Raw genomic sequence first — 22,918 nt, 5'->3', positions numbered from 1 at the left:
CCAGGTTATGGTGATATATGAAACAATGAGGCAATTGTTTCACTGTCTTGAGAGTACTATCACATAGCTGACAGCCTGCTTTGGAAAGACACAGTATAGGAGAAGAGCCTTAGTAAGTCCGTTTTTAAAAAAGCTACTGCTGATATGGGAAGGAGAATCCATCCCCCTCCTAACATCATTGGAAACAATGTTAGAAGAGTGGGGAAGGAAAAGTGAGAGAGGTCTCAAACACTGGCTCTTCTAAATTTTGGGATTACCCTCCCCCAAGCACATTTGTGTTTCTATTTATTAAATTTGATGCAGCGCTTATTCAGTGCAAAGTGGTTTACAATACAGATCTAAAAACAGAGAAAAAGAATGCCGTCTCTTTGATAGGAAAACGCAATTAATCAACAAGGAGCAATACTCAAAACAAAATCTCAGACTAGTCTACTAGTCTGACATCCCTCCTCCTCCTGAACCCTTTCCCATAGGACCCTCCCATTCCTCCCTTTGGAAGTGGGAGGGAGGATTGGGGGGCGCCATGGTAGGCAAGCTGCAGAGGGCACAATTAGAGCTTGCTATGGCCCTGCATTGTACTGTGCTCAAGTGGCACAGATTTGCCTTTAATTATGTGCTGTATTATTAGCTTGATTTGCACCTCATGGTATTCAACTGCTACTTACTGAAATTAGTCACTTGCATTCATAATTCATTAATATGTAAATAAACAATAATTTCATAGCAACTCGGAGGAGCAGTGATTGGAGATTGCAATGAAAGCAGCAGCTTGATAGAAAACAACAAAGGCATCTGGATGTTCTACTAGCCTTTCCTTTTGATTGATGGAGCAATATGTCATGCTTCATAATTGTGCTAAAGACGGCATCATGCACTGATTCAATTTCACAAATGCTATTTAATAGTATAGAGGACAGACACAAATATGGAAAAAAATCAAAACAGCCCCTGTAAGTGTAAGATGAATCTCTTTCTGACCATTAATTGAGATGACATGATATGCTCTGCCAGCTCAATATCACCAAACATGAGCCTCTTTTTTTTTGTGAGATATGCATTATTCTTAATGATATTTTGCCATCAGTCTTGAAAGTTAGAATTTTTTTTCTTCTCGTTTGCTCTGCATTTCATCCCTGCTTCTCTGAGTTTTCATTCAATTGATATTGAGTTCAATTAGATTTCAGTGTTGTACGTCTTCGCTGGCACCAGTGTGGGGATTTTTCTCTTGTTTTTATGTCCTTCTCCCACCCCAATCCATCCCTGGCTAGGAGCCACAAACTTCAGCTCCTTTTAGAGCACATCTAGTGTGAGTTCAGATGAGGCTCTTCCCCCATCCCCTAGGGAAGTGCTTCTCAACACTATTTATGTTTATTGGAAGTTTCTATACCGTTACTAATGACTGGGGAGTCAATTCAGAGCGGTTTGAATGAGCTTCAGTAATGGTGTTTCAATACTTGAGCTTTAGTAAAGGTGTAACAATACACGAGTTTCAGTAATGGTGTTACAATACATAAGTTAAATATATGTACTGTATATCTTTCCTATTTATACCATCTATATACATAGGGGAAAAGAAGTGTTAGCGGGTGGGTTCACCCTCTTTTCCTCCCAGGAAAATCAAAAAGGATCTGTGAAATGTCCTAGAGGCGTACAGACACTCTGTTTTTCAGGATCATCATAATGAATATGCAAGAGATATATTTGCATAAGTCAGACATATCATTCTATGCAAATTTATCTTATGCATGTCCAAGATTGGGTTGCTCCTCTTTCCTCCTAAATCCTCTGCTCCTCTCCCTCCATTTTCCATTTGTAAATAATACTGTTGTCATTCCTGTCTCCTCTGCTCATAATTTTGGAGTCATCTTCGACTCTGACCTCTCATTTTCTATGCACATCCAACACTTCTATTTCTACATCACCAAAATTTGCCCCTTCCTCTCTGAATACACTACCTGGACCCTTGTCCACACTCTCTTAACCTCACTTTTAGATTACTGCAATTTACTTCTAGCAGGTCTCCTGCTGAACCGCCTCTCCCACCTGCAATTGGTGCAAAACTCGGATGCACAACTTATCTTCTACCAACCTTACCCCTCTCCTCAAATCACTTCATTGGCTCCCTACCCGCCTCCACATAGAGTTCAAACTCCTATTACTAACCTATAAGTGTGTTCATGCCGCAGCCCCTCTGTATCTCTCCTCTCTTATCTCTCCTTATACATCTCCCCTAGAACTCCATTCCTCAGATAAGCTGCTTTTATGATATCCTTGAAAGTTCAACTGCCTAGAGGTATCTCTAGAAGAGGGTTGGGAAGTGCTGTGCAAGGGTTGTGAATGTTATCTTTGTTGCATTCCCAGCCCTGGCCAGTCCAGGAAGTGGAAGCCCATTACAGGAACTGAGCCCAGATCTTCTACCTGGCAAGATATCGCACGTGCTACCGAACTGTTCAGCTATCCCAAAGGTTAACAATCTTGGATATGTAGGAAGGAGTGATTGCGTGCGGAGTCATTTCTTTACAAAATTGCAAATTGTGTACATTTGTTTTCCTCTTCTAAGCATTTTAGAAGAAATTGGAACAGGGTATAAAAACCCCACACAGTGGAAATCTTGCCCATTTTCCAGTCAAACTGTTTCCAAGGAGATGGTTTTAAGAAACTTTCAATAAAATTAGTTATCAAAGATAATACTGAATGAGTGATAATGTGCACTGAAATAAAGATGTTCCTCTCCCTGCCTGGCTTCTGCGAATGTGAAAAATCATCTTATAAATACATACAGCTGGCAAACAAGTATGGACATGTGGCCAACCTAATTCTTCCCATTGTGCCAGCAGCAGCCAGTGAGACTGCAAATGCCATTTCACTGCTGATTTTTTACCTTTCAGCCAAGCAGTCTAAACTCCCAGAACATTTTCTGTGTAGCCTTTGACTTTCCTAACCACTGAAGATGAGTTAACGAATCCTGACATAAGAATGCTTTCAGCTTAACTGGAAGTAGCACAGTTCTGAAAATGTACTTATAGCAGGTCTCGTCTTGATAATCCGCAGTTAGAGACTGGGAAATCATTGTTCCCAGCTTTTGCATTTCTCAGCCATGTTCAGTACCAGATGGATGGAGAAATTACATTGATTTGGTGGGGGCACGTTGCCCATACAATGACTACTAATGCATTTACAAAATTATAATGATGACAAGGTACAAGTTAGAAACAGAAAACAAGACTGCCGAAGCTGCTTTTGGTTAATGATGCATGCAAAGACTGTGGAATTGGAGAATAAGCTTTAATGCCAGCGACATTACTGTACAGTCAATGCTTATATTCTTACTTTTAGGTTAGTACTGAAAATAAACCTTGGAATTCAGCAAATAATTGACTCTATCTGTATTATTCAGGTCTTCATCATTATATCTCTATCAACAGACACTTAGGACCCTTTCACTTTCTCAACATCTATATTCTTTCTTTTTTTTTTTTTTGTAAATCTTTATTCATTTTCAGAATTTATACAAGCGCAAACAAAATGTACAATCAGATAAAACAAGTAATAGCGCTTATCGCGCTTATCTTCAAACAAATATTAAAGCAAAGTATTTACTCCCTCCCACCCTCTCTGGATGTGTGTAGAAATCAGCAAGGAATTATATATCAATGACTTGGAAAGTGGAACATCCAGTGAGATCATCAAGTTTGCAGACGACACAAAACTCTGCCGGGTAATCAGATCGCAGGAGGATAGTGAGGAACTCCAGAGCGATTTGTGTCAGTTAGAAAAATGGGCGGAGAAATGGCAGATGAAGTTCAACGTGGAGAAATGCAAGGTAATGCATTTAGGCAGTAAAAATAAGGAATACGAGTACAGAATGTCAGGTGCAACTCTGGGAAAAAGTGAACTAGAAAGGGATCTGGGTGTACTGATAGATAGGACCCTGAAGCCGTCGGCACAATGCGCGGCAGCGGCAAATAAGGCAAATAGAATGTTGGGCATGATAAAGAAAGGAATCTCGAGTAGATCGGAGAAAGTTATAATGCCGCTTTATAGGGCAATGGTCAGACCCCACTTGGAATACTGCGTCCAACATTGGTCTCCCTACCTAAAGAAAGATATAAAACTGCTGGAGAGGGTGCAGAGACGAGCAACTAAACTAGTGAAGGGTATGGAGAAACTGGAATATGAGGATCGACTTAAAACACTGGGATTGTTCTCCCTTGAGAAAAGGAGACTGCGTGGGGATATGATCGAGACCTTCAAAATACTGAAAGGAATCGACAAAATAGAGCAGAGAAGATTATTTACATGGTCCAATTTGACACGGACAAGAGGACATGAAATGAAGCTAAGGGGGGACAAGTTCAGGACTAATATCAGGAAGTTCTGCTTCACACAGAGAGTGGTTGACATCTGGAATACTCTCCCAGGGGAGATTATTGCGGAATCGACAGTCCTAGGCTTCAAAAGCAAACTAGATGCATATCTCCTTGAGAGAGGCATATAAAGATATGGTTGGCTATAAAATAAGCCAGGTGTATACCTGGCAGGGCCTCCGCGTGTGCGGATCGCCGGACTTGATGGACCGAAGGTCTGATCCGGAGATGGCGCTTCTTATGTTCTTATGTTCTTATAAAGGTTAATCAATCAATCAGTCTTTTATTAACAAACGCCTCTAATGGACCCCTTATTTTTTTAAATTTTTTATTATTACCCAATTGTTCCGCATCCATTTTTTCGCATCTGCAATACAAGCAGAGTGTTTCCCATCAAAATGAAAAATTTAGGGCTCCTTTTACAAAGGTGCACTAGCTTTTTTAGCATGCGCTGAAGATTAGCATGCGCTAACCCCCGCGCTATACGGAAAATACTAACGCAAGCTCTATGGAGGCATTAGCATGTAGCGCACGCTATAACCACTAGCGCACCTTCATAAAAGGAGCCCTTAATCTGTCCCAATTCTTCCAGTTTCCAGTTATCATTTGCATGGCCACCCCTGTCATAATCAGAAGTCTGCTTTTATAAACGTCTTTTGGATTCTTAGCTTTCAACAATGCCTCAAAAGGACCACATCATAAGACAATGGTATCAAGACCTTGAGTACCATATTAATTTCCCCCATATTGATTTCCAAAATTTGAGTATCAAGGGACAATAAAACAACAAATGATCCAGTGTCCCTACTTCAAGATGACAGTGCCAGCATCTATTAGACTTTGAACTATCCAACTTTTGTAAACGAAAAGGGGTCCAAAAAAATTCTATATAACAGAAAAAATCCAAGTTTGTCTCATAGAAGCTGATGCTGTACATTTCATTCTCCAAGTCCAAATCCGTGGCCACTGTGTAGCAGAAATCTGCTGGGTTTTTTTCAATGCTCTAAATGTCTTTTAGGCTTGTTTTAGGTTTTTTGTCAAATATTCAGATATTAGTTTGTACCACTTGGCGGCCTGATGCCCTTGCGAATCTGTCTGGAAACATAGACCCGGCACGCTATACTGATTTTTTAAGTTGCGCCAATCAGGGAACCCTTTCTGAATGGCCTGCTTCAACTGCAACCATTTATAACCTTGAGATTTTGAGATGCCAAATGATTGTTGCAATTGTAATAAATTTACCATTTTCCCATTCTAAATTACATCATCTAGAGTACGTATGCATGCTTGCAACCAATGTTTCCAGAGGATTTTATACTCGCCGATTTGTATCTTGGAGTTTAGCTATAGGGCTTGACACTTGGATTGTTGTATTGGAGCAGGAGTTAAAGTATTAATAAATTTTAATGTGTTCCAGGTGGAAAGAAGAATAATATTGTCCTTGTATATTCGAGGAAGCTTGATACTCAAAATATGGCTAAGATGTAATGGGGCTAAAAGGTGACTTTCCAATATCAACCAATCTGAGTTCAGGAAGGATCCAATACATACCCTGACGTAAAATGAATGCTTGATGATACCTGTAGAAGTTTGGAAAATTTATTCCTCCCGCCGATTGTGATTTTTACAAAGATACTAAGGCTATTCTAGCAGTTTTAGGTTTCAGGTTTCAGGTTTATTTAAAAATTTGATATACCACCTTATCAGAATTCAAAGCAGTTTTACATAATATAAAAACAAAGTATAAAAAGAGCATACGATAAAAACAAATTACAAATGATGCTACAAAGAAATTTTCTAAGAATCCCATTAAATTTTTTATAAAAGGAACTTTGAAAATAAACAGGTAACCTACTCATTTGGTAACAAACCACAGGCAAAATCATCATTTTGATGGTTTGGACTCTCCCCCACCAAGAAAGATGTAATGGGTTCCAATGCTCACACATTTCTTTAACTTTCAACAATAAAAATTTTTCATTTACTGCCATTGTGTCTTCCAATATTTTTTGAATTATTATACCCAAATATTTTATACCCTCTTCCTTCCAAAGGAATTGGAATGGGTCAAATAAAGTTTTAACACAGTGTACATTCAGTGGAAGAACCTCTGATTTACTCCAATTTATTTTATATCCAGAAAATTTTCTGAAACGATCAATCAATTCCAGTAAATGAGGGATAGTTGATTCAGGATTCTTCTATATTCTAATATTACAATGCCTGTGTACAGTATATCTATAATGCTTACATCTCCCATGTGGTAATTACAGCTGAAAAGTAATAGTTGTTCAAAATAGCAACTTTGCATACAGTATCTCTTTTGATATTATTGTAAAAACACCATTAGTGTTTCAGATAGAACTTGGGGGTGGGGGTGGGGTCTGGCGGGGGAGACTGGGCATCCCTCCTGCTGGCAATGTATGTGTGTGTGGGGGTCCAGCAGGAGGGACTGGGCATCCCTCCTGTCAGCGATGTTGGGGGATGGGAGGGGTTCTGGCAGGAGGGATGTTCAGTGGGGATGGGCGGCTGCGGCCGCTAAACTTATCGCTGTAGGGGGATCCTTTGCCATGATTAGCTCAGTGGCCGCATCTGCTTACAATGTAGGCCAGAATTTTGCTGATCTACATTGTAGGTGTCTACCATGGGCCTAGGGAGGCATGTAGGGCCGCCTAAGGCTTCTGACGGGCCAAGGCACGCCCATGCCTAGTCTTAGGCATGCTTAGGCGGACCTATGCGCCTCCCTAGGCTCCCGGAGGCACCTACAATGTAAGCAGACTGCCTCGAGAGGTCTTTTTAAAAAAAAAAAAAAACCAAAAAAAACCATGCATCCTAATTGGCTGGTTAGGCAGCAGTTGGCCGCCCACAATCGGACGCCGTTTATAGAATTTTGGCCCTAAGTGTGAATTCTATGCAGATGTGAGCACTTAGGGCTCCTTTTACTAAGCTGCGCTAGAGGTGTGCTAAGCACGCACTGCATTGCCGCGCACGCTAGACTCTAATGCCACCACTGAGCTGGCGTTAGTTTTTACACGTAGCTCGGGGGCAGCGAGTGCTACAAACGCTAGCGCACCTTAGTAAAAGGAGCTCTTACTCTAGCTCAATGGCTGCTCTAAATGCTTGTCCTACCTTTCGGCAGTCATACTGGGGCAAACCGATGGTTCATCTAGCTCAATATCTTATTTACAACAGTGGCCAATCCAGGTCACAAGTACCTGGCAGAAGCCCAGTTAGTAGCAAGAATCTATGCTACTGATCCCAAGACAAGCAGGGGCTCCCTCCATGTCTGTTTCAACAGCAAACTATGGACTTTTTCTCCAGGAACTTGTCACCTTTTTTTTAAAACCCAGATATGCTAACCGCTATATCCATATCTTCTGGTAACAAGTTCCACATTTTAACTATTGGTTGAGTGAAAAAATACGCTCTCCTATTCATTTTAAAATATTACCATTTAATTTATTAACTGCTTAATTGAAATGGTTAACCTAGTATTATATGTATACTATATATATACGTAGGACGATTGATTTGGTATAAATGTGTGCATATAAGTAGGGTGATTGATTATGGTATAAATGTGCCTGTATTGCAGACCAGCTCAAAAAACACTCTGTATTGTAACACCTTTACAGAAGCTCATGTAAACAGTTCTGAATTGACTCCCCAGTCATTAGTAGCAGTATAGAAGCTTTCAACAAACAATAATCCACTCAGGGTTTTATAGAACTCTATCAAATCCCCCCTCAGTCATCTCTTTTCCATTCTAAAGAGCCCTAATCTCGTTAGTCTTTCCTCATATGAGAGGAGTTCCATTTTGGTCTCTTTTCTCTGAACTCTTTCTAATTCTGCCGTATCTTGTCTGATACAGTGATCAGAACTGCACCCAATATTCATGGTGAGGTCTCTCCATGGAGCTATACAGAGACTTTACAATATTCATGGTCTTACCATCCCTTTCCTAATAATTTTTAGCATCCTGTTTGTTTTTTTGGGCTGCTATCACACACTTAGATCTTTTTCTTGGGTGCTCCTAAGGTGGACCCTAGCATTCGGTAACTATTAATTGGATTATTCTTCTCTCTGTGCATCACTTTGCATTTATCCACATTAAATTTCATCTGCCCAATTCACATCAGCCAGACATGCCCTGACCTGCCCATGCACTCCCCTATCAGCATGCCACATTTACCCTAATTTCTTGTGGACCACTCTGCCTTGAGTTGTGAAGTAATCTTTTGGCCTACGGTAGTTACACTGTATGTACTATCAGGAATTCCTACACGATCTCTGAGGTGATAAGGGAAAAATTAGTATTAATTGTCTTTTCAAGTACAAGTATGTGAGTCTCTTAAAAGCTCCAGTTCTAATATAATAAAATATAGGGATGGTGCTGCTTTGGTACAGCATTTGGAGTAGCCTAGTGGTTATAGATTATGGTTTATTTCAATTTGATGGAGTGTCTTTCCTCAGATTGATAAGAAAGTTATGGTAGAAACAGAAATATGATGGCAGAAAAAGACCAAATGGCTCATCCATTCTGCCCATCTGCAGCATCCACTATCTCCTCCTCCTTCTAGTTTCTCCATTTCTTACTTACTATCAATTTCGAAAAGATCTTAAAACCCACTTATTTAAACAATATAATATACATTATTGATTTTATATTATCATGTAGTTATCATGTACTTTTAATCTTTTTATCTATACTTATTTTAGTTTATATTGTGTTTTCCTTATTCATTAATTTTAATGCTTGTATTAGTTACTTAGAATTTTATTATGTTTGATGTTGTTATTATATTGTATGCTGAGTACCTATTGTGTAAACCGCTATGAACTGCTAGTTAGGCGATATATAAAAATAAATTATTATTCATTTCTACCACCTCCATCAGGAGACTATTCCATGCATCTACCACCCTTTCAGTAGAAAAGTATTTCCTTAGATTACTGCTGAGTCTATCACCTTTTAAATTCATCCTATGCCTTCTCATTCTGGAGCTTCCTTTCAGATGAGAGAGACTTGCCTCATGTATATTTATGCCATGTAGGTATTTAAACGCATCTATCATATTTCCCCTCTCCTGCCTTTCCTCCAAAGTAGCACTCAGATGCCTGCACTGATCAATAAAAATTGATACAGCTTATTGGCAGGTTTTGCAGTTTCTTTCATACAGCTGCTATTAACCACCTACTCTAACTCATAATTATAAATGTGATTGTCGAGAAAACACTCATTAAAAGCTTAAATATAAAGCGGCACTTATCTTATAGCCGATCCCTAAAATGAACAGCTGGCCCGACGAGACCCATTTCACGAGTTAATGGCTTCTTCAGGGGTCTATGCGTTCAAATGTGAACAGCTAAACTTGTGAATACAAATGAGAAATGGCGTCTTACTCTAACTGGAAGATAATTGTGTACAATAGTCCGCTATCTGTTTGGCTGATATACTTTTGGGGACTTTTTTTCCATTGACTTGAAGAGTAGTGTTTCCTCCAAAGTATACATGTTGAGATTTTTAAACCTGTCCCCATAAGCCTTATGATGAAGATCACTAACCATTTTTTTTTTTTAATCCTTCCTCTGAACCGACTCCATCCTGTATATCTTTTTGAAAATGCAGTCTCCAGAATTGTACACAACATTCTAAATGAAGTTTCACCAGAGTTTTATACAGAGGCACTAATACTTCCTTTGTCCTACTGATCATACCTCTCCCTGTGCACCCTGACATCCTTCTAGCTTTTGCCATTGCTTTTTCAACCTGTTTGGCCACCTTAAGATCATCACATACTATCACACCCAAGTCCCGTTCCTCTTTTGTACACAGTTCTTCACCCAATTCTCTGGTCACCCAGTCAAAGAAATTGAGCAGATTTATCTGACAAGACCTGCTGCCTCGGATCCTGTAATCCACTGGATTCCAAAACATCACAATTCCATTAATTTACTTACCACGTTATTCCACTTCTTATTGATTACCCACTGACTGACTTTTAAAATTTCGTTTCTTACTTTTAAATTCAGACAAGAACATTCTTCAGCTTTTAAAGACAGATTACTTCTTCCGTATAATCTTTCAAGAACATTGTGCTCTAGCCATCAAAACCTTCTTACTGTCCCTTCATTAAGTCATATTATTTACGACACTACTCGAAAATCTATTTTCTCTGTAACAGTTCCTACTTTATGGAATGCCATGCCTTCCCATTTCCATCAAGAATCCCCCAATGGATAAGTTTACATCAAACCTCAAAACTTTCCTATTCCCTATTCTTTCGCCACTCTATAATTTCTTTTTACTAAATAAGAATGCGACAATTTTAACCCAAACTTAGACGAAGATATATTCCCTCTCCCTTTTATGTTCTACCTTTCTATTCTTTTCTTTTAAAACATTGTATTTCTCCCCCTCTTTCCTTATGTATCTACCCATATGTTTTTTTGGTATTCCTGTATTTGGGTGTTTTTTTTAAATTCCATTTCTTCCTATTTACTTTTATTGTAAACCGCTCAGACATCTGATGAGCGGTATATCAAGATTTAAATCAACTTGAAACTTGATTACAATTTAAGCCTGCAAACCCTCCAGGGACAGAGAAACATCTAGTATATATGGATGTATCTCATCCAGCACTACTACTTATACGCAAGAGGCACCCAACAATTCAAACTCTCCCTTCCTTCGGTGAAAGGAATCAAAGGAGTCAAGAATTTCAGTTAATCCTTGGTTTTCAAATTTTCTCAACTATGGAACAAATTTCCTTTTATTTTAAGGGGTCCTGGTCCTTTTCAACTTTTTTCGTAAATCTTTAAAAACTATTTTATTTGCCAAACACTTTGGAAACTAGTCATATGAATATTTTCTGACTGTTACTTTTTAAAGTATTTTTTTTTAGTTACTGTTAACCGAGTCGAGCTCCGTTCTGGCTGAAGACCCGGTATATAAAGCTAAGTTTTAGTTTAGTTTAAATCCAAAATAAATCCAAGCAAAAGGAATTTTGTGCATAAACTAACCCCACACAAAGCCGTGCGCAGACATCGGCCCACAGTGTATTTAAATCCATGGTAATAAGGCTATTAGCTGTTCTGCAGAGAAACGCACAGAAGGATGAATAGAATGCCAAGGCTTTAATGCCAAGTTTTGGGAGGCTGAAAAGGTTAGCTCATCATTCTGCGCTTGGTCATGTTTGTGGGGATTTCATGCCCTTTTCTTCTCTTTACTGCCAGTATATAAAGCCCACAACTTTTTTGTGGTTCCAAAGAGAGGTGAAAGGAGGATATGTGCTATAAGAGCTGGACTGCCGAGGGCACATGGTCCTACATGAATGGCAAACAGAAGGGCACACAGGTCTGAGCACAAACAATTGTATCAGCGCCTGCAGTTGTACATACATCTGCATGTGTGCTGGAACACCTCAGCCTGGTTTTCAGGATTTCCACAATGAATACGAGGGCCTGCCGAAAAATTCTCAGCCCAGCCAACAAAGCCGAGGCAGTCTCCATTGAGGGCTATATACTTAGGCGTCCTTTTATCAAGCTGCGCTAGCGGGGTTAGCACGTCGAACATTTCATCACACGGCCGGCTAAACAACTAATGCCTGCTCAATGCAGGCATTAGCGGCTAGTGCGGCAGGCGGTTTAACGTGCGTTAAACCCTTACCGCAGCTTGACAAAAAAGGACCCCTTAGTCCGTTGATTTTTTTTACTTTTTTGGCTACGTCAGAAAAACGCGCGACGGAAAAAGTGGAGAATCGCTGAACTAAGAGCATAGCCCTCGATGGAGACTGCCTCAACTTTATTAGATGGACTGAGAACTTTTCAGCGGCCCCCTCACATGTATGAGATCTATTTGCATTTACTGCTTCCATTGCATACAAATAGATCTCATTCATATTCACGGTGGAAATCCTGAAAAACAGGTTGAGTTGTGGACCTGAAGGACTGGATTTGAAGACCCCCTGCTCTAGAGGAAAACAGGGATAGGGAGTGATACGATACAGATATTTATATATTTGTAACGTATTAATATGCACCAAACCTTTTCCAGAGAATGATATGCAGTAGAACTAGAAGACATGAATTGAGGTTACAGAGGGTCAGCTTAGGAGTAAAGTTACAAAGTAATTTTTCCACAGAGTAAATGTCAGAGCTCGGCTTTAGAACAAGCTCTAGATTATTCTATACTATCCAACATTTGCTGCTACTCCATATAAATCTGTGATCAAGTGTTTAGAACTTTTTTGCCTTAGGCATTTTAAAGAATTATTTGATAATTAATCTTTCGGACAAGATGCTTTACTCATGTAACTACTTTATGGCTATGCTGTTGCATCTTTTGTTAAGTGTATGCATAATTATTCTGAGTTAATCTGTTTTAACAGTCATTTGCTTATATCTAACTTCCGTACATTGTGCCTTTGCAACTGTACAGATGGTTTTCCTATATGCAGAGCACATATGACCGTTTTTGTCATACAGCTGAAGACTTCTACATAGTAACATAGTAAATGATGGCAGATAAAGAACTGAATGGTCCATCCAGTCTGCCCAAACATACACTCTCTATAATTTAATGATTTAATTTTTGTTCTTTTTCTTAGATATTTCTGGGCCAGAAACCCAGAGCTCTGCCCAGTACTGTGTGTAGGCTCCATCTACTGAAGTCTCTGCAGCTGTCAAAGCCCTCCCCAGCCCATCCTCAACCGAACGGCCATATACGGGACACAGACCATGCAAGTCTGCCCAGTACTGGCCTTAGTTTCTCAATATACTGTATACCATTATTTTCTGATTAGAGATCCTCTGTGTTAAAGCAGTCAGCTTATACATATTATATCGTATGCCCAGTCTCTTCTGAACTGACCGCCAGTCACATACATAGTAACTAGTTTGCTGATAAATTGTAACATCATGAGATTTTCAGCGTTACACTGGATAAAATCCTAGTCGTCCATTTGATGCAAAAATGTATCGCTATTATACCTGCATGCTTGGTATAAAAGGTTTCTTCTCTTCAGAGCCTTAAGAAAAGAAAAAGCCACACAGCTGTATCTTGTGGAGGTGGAACTCTTGGTGATTCAGTCTGTCAGACAGTAAGATATAACCCCCTCCCAATTTTCTATCAAGAAGTTCAGAAAGGTGTGTGATACAAGGAAAGTGTGTGAGAAGTGTTGCTGTGGATAAAAAGACAAGGTTATGTTTCTCAACTGAGAGCAAACAAAACAAAACTGCAGATCTGTACAAGACGTAGGCAAAATTTATTGTGACAAAATAAATATGTGTAAACCCTTTTACCAATCAAGGGACCCGACACGGTCCATGTTTCGGACAAACCTTCGTCAGGGGTCCATGGTAAAAAAGGATAACAAAAAAAGTCACAAAAAATTGTAGAGTAGCAGCAAAGTGTTAGCGACGTCGAGATTCACCAACTGCAATGAAACGTCGCAAAAACTATTTTTCAGTTTTTTTCAAATTTATATCTGCTTTCTTTATATTTTGCACAATATTAGGGGGCATACATCACTGATTCTATGGTGTTGCATTGTATGAAGTTTGGCTTCTTGGTGGTTTGATGTAACTTTTGTGTACATATTTCTATTTTTAGTTTGTAATTACTAATTCCATACTGGGTGAGGGTGTTTCTTTGTTCTGTGTATATGAAAGACAGGGTTTTCTGTTGGCATTGATTGTGTAGAATTGATCTGTACTAATCTGGCTTGTTTAGTTTTACAATGGGTGTTTTGATGTTTTAGTGTTCAAGTTCAAGTTCAAGTTTATTAATATTTGATGTATCGCTTAATCGGTTTGCTAAGCGATATACAAAATTGTAAAAAAAAAAAGAAAAGGATAGAGATACAAAAAGGACAAACCAAATGACAAATATTTGACGACAAGACTAACTTGAAATGGGAGGAGAGAGGGGGAAAGTTACAGGTTTTTCATTGTGAAGAAAGAACAAAAAAGGGGAAGAACAAAGGGAGTCGGGAGAATTAAAAATCTAAGTATAAAAAACGAGTGTAAAATTTAAATGTTAAAAGCATCTTTAAAAAGATGAGTTTTTAGAGATTTTTTTAAAAGAGGTGGGATCTTTTTCGTTTTTAATATATTGTGGTAATAAGTTCCACCATTGGGGGCCCATTACGGAAAACATGTTGGATCTTCTTGTACCAATTATTTTCAAGGATGGTATAGTTAAGAGATTCTGGGAGGATGATCTAAGTGGTCACGTGGTATTATGGGGTGTTAACATTCTGGCTATAAATTGAGGTTCGTTGTAGATTAGGGTTTTAAATGTTAAAAGCATGACCTTAAAGAAGATGCGGTGACTGATGGGAAGCCAGTGGGAGTCGATCAAGAATGGCGTAACATGCTTTGTGCAAGATGCTGCCTTTTCCTAGGTGCACTTTTGTTGTACCAGTTGTGGATTATTACTAAAAATCACGTTGTTGTTGTTGTTGGTTTTTTTTTTTAATAGAGGAGGGGGTGTTAAAAAATAAATGGCCCTGGATGTCACTAATGCTAAGAGCACCACTGCTGCTAACCACCAATCTCTCTGAATAATTGGCCAGAGTGGCATTATATCATCCAGTTGGCAAATCATTAATACATGTCAGGAATTTTACAGAGTAGAGGTTTATCTGCTTGTATTTACCAGCTAAAACCACTCTAGTTTCCAGCATAATATCTTGTGATGCTGTAGTAGACTGATTGCAAGCTTAGCAACAGAGAAAAATAAAAGTGTCTTTCAATCAGTAAATAAAGCATATATGACCTGGAAATCAGAAAGCACAACAGAAAGACAACCTGCAGGTGTTTTTATTATGCATTTGCATTTGACTGTAGAGAGATGGTTTAAAGTTACACCTTTATATCTCTCATATACTTTGGTATTCTTTTGATAAGGAGATTTTGCCTTGTAGCTTCTTTCTGCTCCTTTGGGCTTCCATTTAAACTGAAACCATCTCAACAGGGCTGCTTGCTGTACGATCCCTTGGAAAGTGGGAAAGAGGTGGGAGAGAGAGGATTCTTATGTATGAACATAAGAATTGACGCTCCTGGGTCAGACCAGTGGTCCATCGTGCCCAGCAGTCCGCTGCCGCGGTGGCCCTTAGGTCAAAGACCAGTGCCCTAACTGAGACTAACCTTACCTGCGTACGTTCTGGTTCATCAGGAACTTGTCTAACTTAGTCTTGAATTCCTGGAGGGTGTTTCCCCCTATAACAGCCTCCGGAAGAGCGTTCCAGTTTTCTATCACTCTCTGGGTGAAGAAGAACTTCCTTACATTTGTACGGAATCGATCCCCTTTTAACTTTAGAGAGTGCCCTCTCGTTCTCTCTACCTTGGAGAGGGTGAACAACCTGTCTTTATCTGAACTGAGCCCCTCCCCAGAAGTGGATATCTTTCCTCACCCCTATCCCATCTGGATCCCTAAAACAGACTCTTCTAACCCTCTTTTTTTTGTCACTTACCTCTTGGATCCAAAGGAAGCAGATTTTCCTAGGGGACAAAGGGTAGCAGAGTGATACTCCACCACCATACCCCACTCCTTGCTACCATGTAGTTTGTGGCTTATATTCTGTATGTGCTCAAGTGTACATGAATGGGTGTGTGTTAAATGAGTTGGGGGTACGAGTTATATAAGAGATGATAAGACAGGGAGGCTAAAGGGTGATGAATGGTTGAGGGTGGTGTACATGACCTGGAGGACTGTAGAGCTGTGCTGCCCAATTCAGGAAAACATTTTTATGATTCAATTCTCCCTGTTGAATCAATTTTTTGATTTGATTTGATTTGCTTTCAATGACACAGCTTTTTAAGTTTAAACATTTTATTTAACAAAAGCAATATCACATCAAAGACAGGAACATCCAATCTATAACATAGCTTTAAAATTAACTAGAAACATGGATTACATGAATTACATTTTCTAGTTCTTATTTAGAAAGTATATATCAAGATTTAACTTTCTAATATCTGGACATACTAGATATATATTTGTATTCCAATGTCTTAGTCTCTTCCTTCCTTTCCTCCACCACCATGTCCAATATTCCACTCTCTTGCATTCCTTTCCATCTGTCCCACCCTTCTCTCTCCACCACAACATCCAGTATTTCTCCCTCCCTTCTCTCCACCACTATCATGTCCAACAATTCTCCCTCTTTCTTTCCCCATGTGCACCATCTCTCTTTCCCTCCTGCTCCATGCACCTACATCCAACCATTCTCCCTTTCCCTTCCTTCCCCTACTGGCAGCCTCTCTCTTACCCTACCTTCCCACCAACTCACCTGTGCAGCATCTGTCCTTCCCAACCCCCAAGTCCATTCATCTGCCCTTCCCTGTCTTCCCAACCCCCCAGTATGTGTAGCATCTGTCCTTCATTGCCTTCCCAACTCCCCAGCCTATGCTGCATCTGTCCTTCCCTCCCTTCCCAAACCTTCCCAGCCAATGCAGCATCTTTCCTTCCCAGCCTTCTCAATCCCCTGAGCCTCTGCAATATCTGTGCTTCCCTCCATTCCCAACTCCTCAGCCCATGAGCATCTGTTCTTCCCTGCCTTCCCAAACCCCTCCTAGTCCGAGCAGTATCTGTCCTTCCTTCCCTTCCCAATCCCCCAGCCAGTGAGCATCTGCCCTTCCCTGCCATCTCAACTCCCTCCCAGCCTGTGCAGCATCTGTCCTTCCCAACCCACTCCAAGCCTGTGCAGCATCTGTCTTTCCCTGCCATCCCAGCCCTCCAGCTTGTGCAGCATATATTCCTCCTTCCATTCCTAACCCCAACCCCCCTCAGCAGGATCCTGTGACACAACCTCTCTCTTCAGCTCTCAACTCCCTCACCTACCACCTCCCCAGCCACTGTAAGTTTAAATCTTCGGGTAGCCAGCAGTGGCAACAAAGTGAGTCTGCTGTCATTAGCCTGCCCCAGAAGCCTTCATTCTATAGCAACTTCCCGTTCCCACATAGACAGGACGTTGCAGAATGAAGGCAATATTCCTGCTGGTGTATCAGAGTGGAGAAGTGACCTAGTGGTTAGGGCTACAGCCTTAGCACCCTGAGGTTGCAGATTGAAGTCCAGCACTGCTCCTTGTGACCCTGGGTAAGTCACTTATTGTTCTATTGCCCCAGGTACATTAATCAGATTATCAGCCCACTGGGACAGCTAGGGAGAAATACTTGAGTACCTGAATGTAAACTGCTTAAGTTACAAGCGATATATAAATACCAAAATAAATAAATGCAACTAGTAAGAAAGGACCACACAAAAGGCAGTCATAACTTTGCTCAGTTAGGCATGTGGATATGGCACTGAATATCACCTGTACACCTACATAGGGCTGGATCAGTGAAAGATGCTCCAAATTCAGCACCAAAAAACCCAAAACAAAACTGATGCTGATCAATATTCTATAACGGGTGTTCTGGAATTGGGGCATTCTATGGAATAGTGCTTAGCACTTGGAACCATGGTCAACTTTGGGCACAAGGACTTACACCAACTGAAAGCAGGTGTAAATCCCAGTGCACATGTTGGGTCCGGATGTGCACTGCAAATATTTGATCCTCCCATGTCCCTCCCATGACCACAACCTCTTAGGAACTCCTTCCTTGTGGCCATGTCCATATGGAAACACTTAGGCCCAGATTCTCTAAACAGTGCCGTAGTCGGCAGGTGCCTTAAAAGTGGCCATTTAGAGAATTGCGCCTCAGGCAAAGGAAGGTGTCGGGAATGTAGGCCAGGGTTTTCAAGGCCTACATTTTCGGCGTCTACCTTTGATGTGAATAATGCCTACATAAGCACTTTACGATGCCTAAAGCTACTTCCGGTGTTAGTCAGGCCTAGTGTAGCATTAGGCGCCATAAAGCACCTACGCAGGCACAATTAAGGCATCGTGTTTATAGGCACTGGTAGGTACCTTGAAACTTGTTTTAAAAGGTCTTTTAAATGGCATTTTGCACTTACTTTAGCGCCAGTAGGGCGCTGACTGGCACCTAAGTTAAGACACCATTTATAGAATATAGGCCTTAAGTGCTATTTTATAAATGTGTGCATATGTGTATTTTCACATGGATCTGCTGTTTCTGCCCCCATTTTTGCACCTTACATCCATCAGAACATTTTTCCACATCAAATATTCGCAGCATCAAATGTCCAGCGCCATATATAGAATCCCTCTGATAACTTCTAAGTAACAGAAATAACATAGATATATTCAGTGCTAGTGCCTGGATGTGGCCCGGTTCTGAATATCTGGGTTTAATTTAGCTGGCAGCAGTCATTGTCTATTGAAACACTGTCTGACGCCAGCTGAATATTGACCTGAAAATTGCTCTTGAAGTAGAAAACCCATCCTAGAATTGTGCATGTTTTTATGCTTCTTCTCCTGCCAAGTCTTTACTCCAGCTCTGGAGTGAAGATACAATGTGGGATACAATGTTTTGTTTATTTCTATTAGCTAGGTAGAAAAGGAAATGATTTTCTGTAAAATAACTTGTTTCCTTTCTGATATATACAAAAGTTCTAGGAGATGTGTTTGCTTCTTAGTATCTTGCTCCCTACTGGAAAATCACCAGCCAGGAGGGGAAGTAACAGCGGGATCTGGATAGTCCTCGCTGCTGTCCCTAAACACCCCTTTTTCCCTTTACACCCCTTAACATAAAACCAACACGCTTTATTATGGTATATAGCCGCAGCTCTTTATTTAAATTACCATAACCAATAAATTAACTTTGCATAAATTAACATATTTAACATAATGAACATTAATTAAATTAACATCAGCAGGCTCCTCCCGAGCTACCCCGTGCAAACATTGCATTTGCCCTCGACCCCGCCACCAACAGCAAGCGTCTGAGGGGTGACATGACCTCATGCCCCTTTAACCCGGGTCACCTGACCCCAAGGCACGGCTCCCAGCCGGCACACCGCTCATCGCCGGATGAGCCCCAGCACCCAGTAGCTCGGGATACCCGCCTTCCCAAGCCACTAGAGCCACCAACCAAAGGGTGGGCGGGTGGGACAAAAACCGCTCTGGAGGACCAGCTACAAACTGAGTCCTCCAAGGTCCCGATTTATCAACTTCCCGCCCCGCCCCGCATTACTTGAATTAACCAATCCTCCTCTTGCCTTTTTGGTGCGTGCCCCTCCCCTATTCCTAAGCTAATTCAGCTAACCTAACCGTCCTCCCAGCTTGCCTGCGGACACACGAGGGCCTCCCAGCCCCTTGTTACTATCCGCCATTTGAGACAAGCTCGCTGGCTACTCTAAATGGAGCCTGGGCCTTCAAAGTAAAACAAAGAAAAATACAACGGGTCTGCAGTGAAAGGCGAACACCAAAACCAAGGAAAAGACTGCAGAATAGAATGTACAAGGTACAGGAATGTTTTATTTAAAAAAAACATACAAAATAGTAATCCTGATAATGGCTCTCATACACATGGAATACGGACCCAACATTGGGGGGGGGGGGGCATGGGGGGTGGGGGGGATATCCGTAATGAACGTGCATTAATTTTTTTTGTATGCACTGTCTCCGTTGTATGAACTAGATCTCATGCATGTCCATCGTGGAAATCCTGAAAACCCAACTGGTTTGCAGCCCTTGAAAACTGAGGTTATGTACCCTTTTGCTAGACTGCTATTTTAAATTATAGCTTCACTTCTGCTCCCTTGCATTTTGTTCCTTTTCAATGTGAGCTTTAATTATCATAGATTTACCTTAGGAAATTCTCCCTTTAATGCTCTATTGATATCCATGAGCATTTTATTGCATGCTTAAAATTAGACATTAGACTACCTACTAACTCATGTTTATGCAGAGTGTGATTAACAACACAACTCTTGTGTACATAATAAAAGCCATTTATTAATCAACATACAAATGCATAATCAGGTGCTCTTCACTTCCATTTTGGTATCAGCTTTAACTGCTATAGCCCTTCATAATCGATGTCTGTTTTCAAGTCAGGAGTAATAATGCAATGTTTCACTTGCCATATTTTTCCAACACATTTTCATTTAAATATAAGCCCTAGACACCTAAGGAAATCAATTAAGTTAAACAGAAGAAGAAAAAGTCCACTGCGATAAACACGTTTCATGAAAAACAAGTCCAAATTGAGGAGAGCTGAATCTTCAAGGCATCACATTTTCCAGTCTAGAGACTAGCTGGTGAGTATCATGCGGTAGTGTTATTAGGGGACTTATATACTGCCTTTTTGTAGTTATACATTCAAAACAGTTTGTATATATACAGGCACTTATCTTGTATCCTGTGCAATAGAGGATTTAGGGGTCCTTTTATTAAGGCACGCTAAATCGGTTAGTGTATCTTAGTAAAAGGACCCCTTAGTGACTTGCCCAGAGTCACAAGAGTAGCATTGAGATTTGATCCCACAACTGCAGGGTGCTGAGGCAGCAACTCTGCCACTAGGACACTTCTCACCTCCATCAAGACAGTGCCAATGTGATTGTCAGTCAAAACAACATCCTTAATACCTACTACTACTATTTATCATTTCTATAGTGCTAAAATGCGCACACAGCGCTATACATTAAATAGACGATCCCTGCTCAGAAGAGCTTACAATCTAATTTGGACAGATAGGACATCTCAGGGTTGGGGAGTTTCTAGCAGAAGGAATGATACAATTGGTATAGGTATCTGAGAGTGAGTGGGCATTAGGATTGCAGCTTCAAAAAAAGTGGGGATTTAGCTTGGATTTTAATACATCTAGAGACGGAGCATGACATATTGACTCTGGCAGCCTGTTCCAGGCATACGGCTAGCCTTAAACTGATGACTTGAATGTCAAATCCTGGAACATAAATCTTGGTTTAGCAAATGTAGTTGTGATTCAGTGACCTCAGCAATGTCCATAAAAATCAATCTCTACATAAGCCCACCTGACTTTGCAAAGGAACAAAATATGCCGGTATCTATGGGATCTAGTGCTTGTCTTCAGGTGGGAACAACTATAAAGTTCTCCTAAAGGCATGTCAGGTATTTTGTTTGCATTTGCTCTGGAGGGAAGGATTGAATAATTGAAACAGTCATCTCTTTGTCAATGGGAGTAAACAATAGGAGGAATTTGGAGTGGCTGCTATCTAAACCTGGAGCCTTTGCTGTTTTCATAGGCTTTATGGACTGTTTGACTTTGTCTGCAAAAAGAGCCATAATGTTTGAATCCACACTAAGATGAACCTTAGAGAGAGATTAGATGGTTATCTTCCGTAGGTCATTAAGATCCAACCAAAGTAGTTGCTTGGATGCCCTTTTGAGAGCTAAGATGCAATTATATAGGCGGGGGATCATGTGCTTTTTCAATGATATGGAACTGACTCCTTTTGGCATTGAGAAATGAGCTTACACTTTTTGGATTCTGGAAAAAATGCAAAAACTTCTTTCTTCCTTGGCTGGGTGTAGCTGTTTTGTCTTGCTGTTTCTTAGAGTGATTCTTTTGGTCAGTGAAGTAATTTTAATCTTGTCAGGTTAATTAAGTGATGATTGATATCTTTAAGTTATTATGCATCTATTAGACTTTGGGTGGTGTTGGGATGTTACATGGTAAATCACATAGACTAGCTGTCAGGAATAGCAGTATATAAATTTGATAACTAAATAACTACATAAAATAGTACTTTAGCTTTTATGATACAGTTCAATGTCAAATTGTTGGCTTGTAACAGGGATACTCTGTTATTTGCAATGAGGGACATTATTTAATTTATTTATTGGAATTTATTTACTGTGTTTTTCAAGAAATTCAGATCAAGAATAAGCCAGACATAGGCAATAGGCAATTACAGCAGTACAAATATTCAAATAACAATACATATTATGGCATAGTATGTAAATAATTTGTCAACGGAATGCACATTAAAGTATCTTAATAAACAGCATAGATGTAACCTAGAATATCAGGAGTTAGTTCGGAAAAATTGTAAGTGGAATCAGAAAGGTGAATGGAAATGGTCTCAGCTAGATTTGGAGTAAATGCGTAAATCCTGTATGTAAATCCTTTATGTGCAGCTGGTGTTAGCCCTTGTGTGCATGCCTAGCTAATTAGTTGCTTTTTCCATTAAAGGCCTTGGGGGAAGAGCCAAACTTTTACCTGCTCCCTGAAGCAGAGATAGCTTTGCACTGAGTAAAGCCTTTCTAGGAGTGTGTTCCTGTGGGGGGCTACTCGAGAAGGTTCTTTGGCAGGTATCAAATCATATGATTTCCTTTGGTACTTAGGGATATTCCTTGGTAGAACCTCAGCAACCTTGGAGGTATATAGAAGGATATCCTGTTCTTCAAGTACTTTTCTGTAGTCTGTTATCATTGAAGATCAATTTAGCCTTGCATTGTACTGGTAGCCAGTAAAGCTTTTGCTGGAATGGTGTGATGTGATCACATTGCTTATAGGTTGCTTGGATTTGGGGGATCGTCATGGTAAGAGATAAGTCTGGATGTACCCCATGATTTCTGGCCTGCGATCTAAGGGGGAGTTTGTAGCTTCCCAAAAGAAAATTAATGTCAGATATCTAACCACTTGTGTTAGGG

The sequence above is a fragment of the Geotrypetes seraphini genome, chromosome 1 (genome assembly GCF_902459505.1).
Source record: "Geotrypetes seraphini chromosome 1, aGeoSer1.1, whole genome shotgun sequence".
In the NCBI taxonomy this organism is placed as follows: domain Eukaryota; kingdom Metazoa; phylum Chordata; class Amphibia; order Gymnophiona; family Dermophiidae; genus Geotrypetes; species Geotrypetes seraphini.
Note: the sequence above shows the minus strand (reverse complement) of the source record.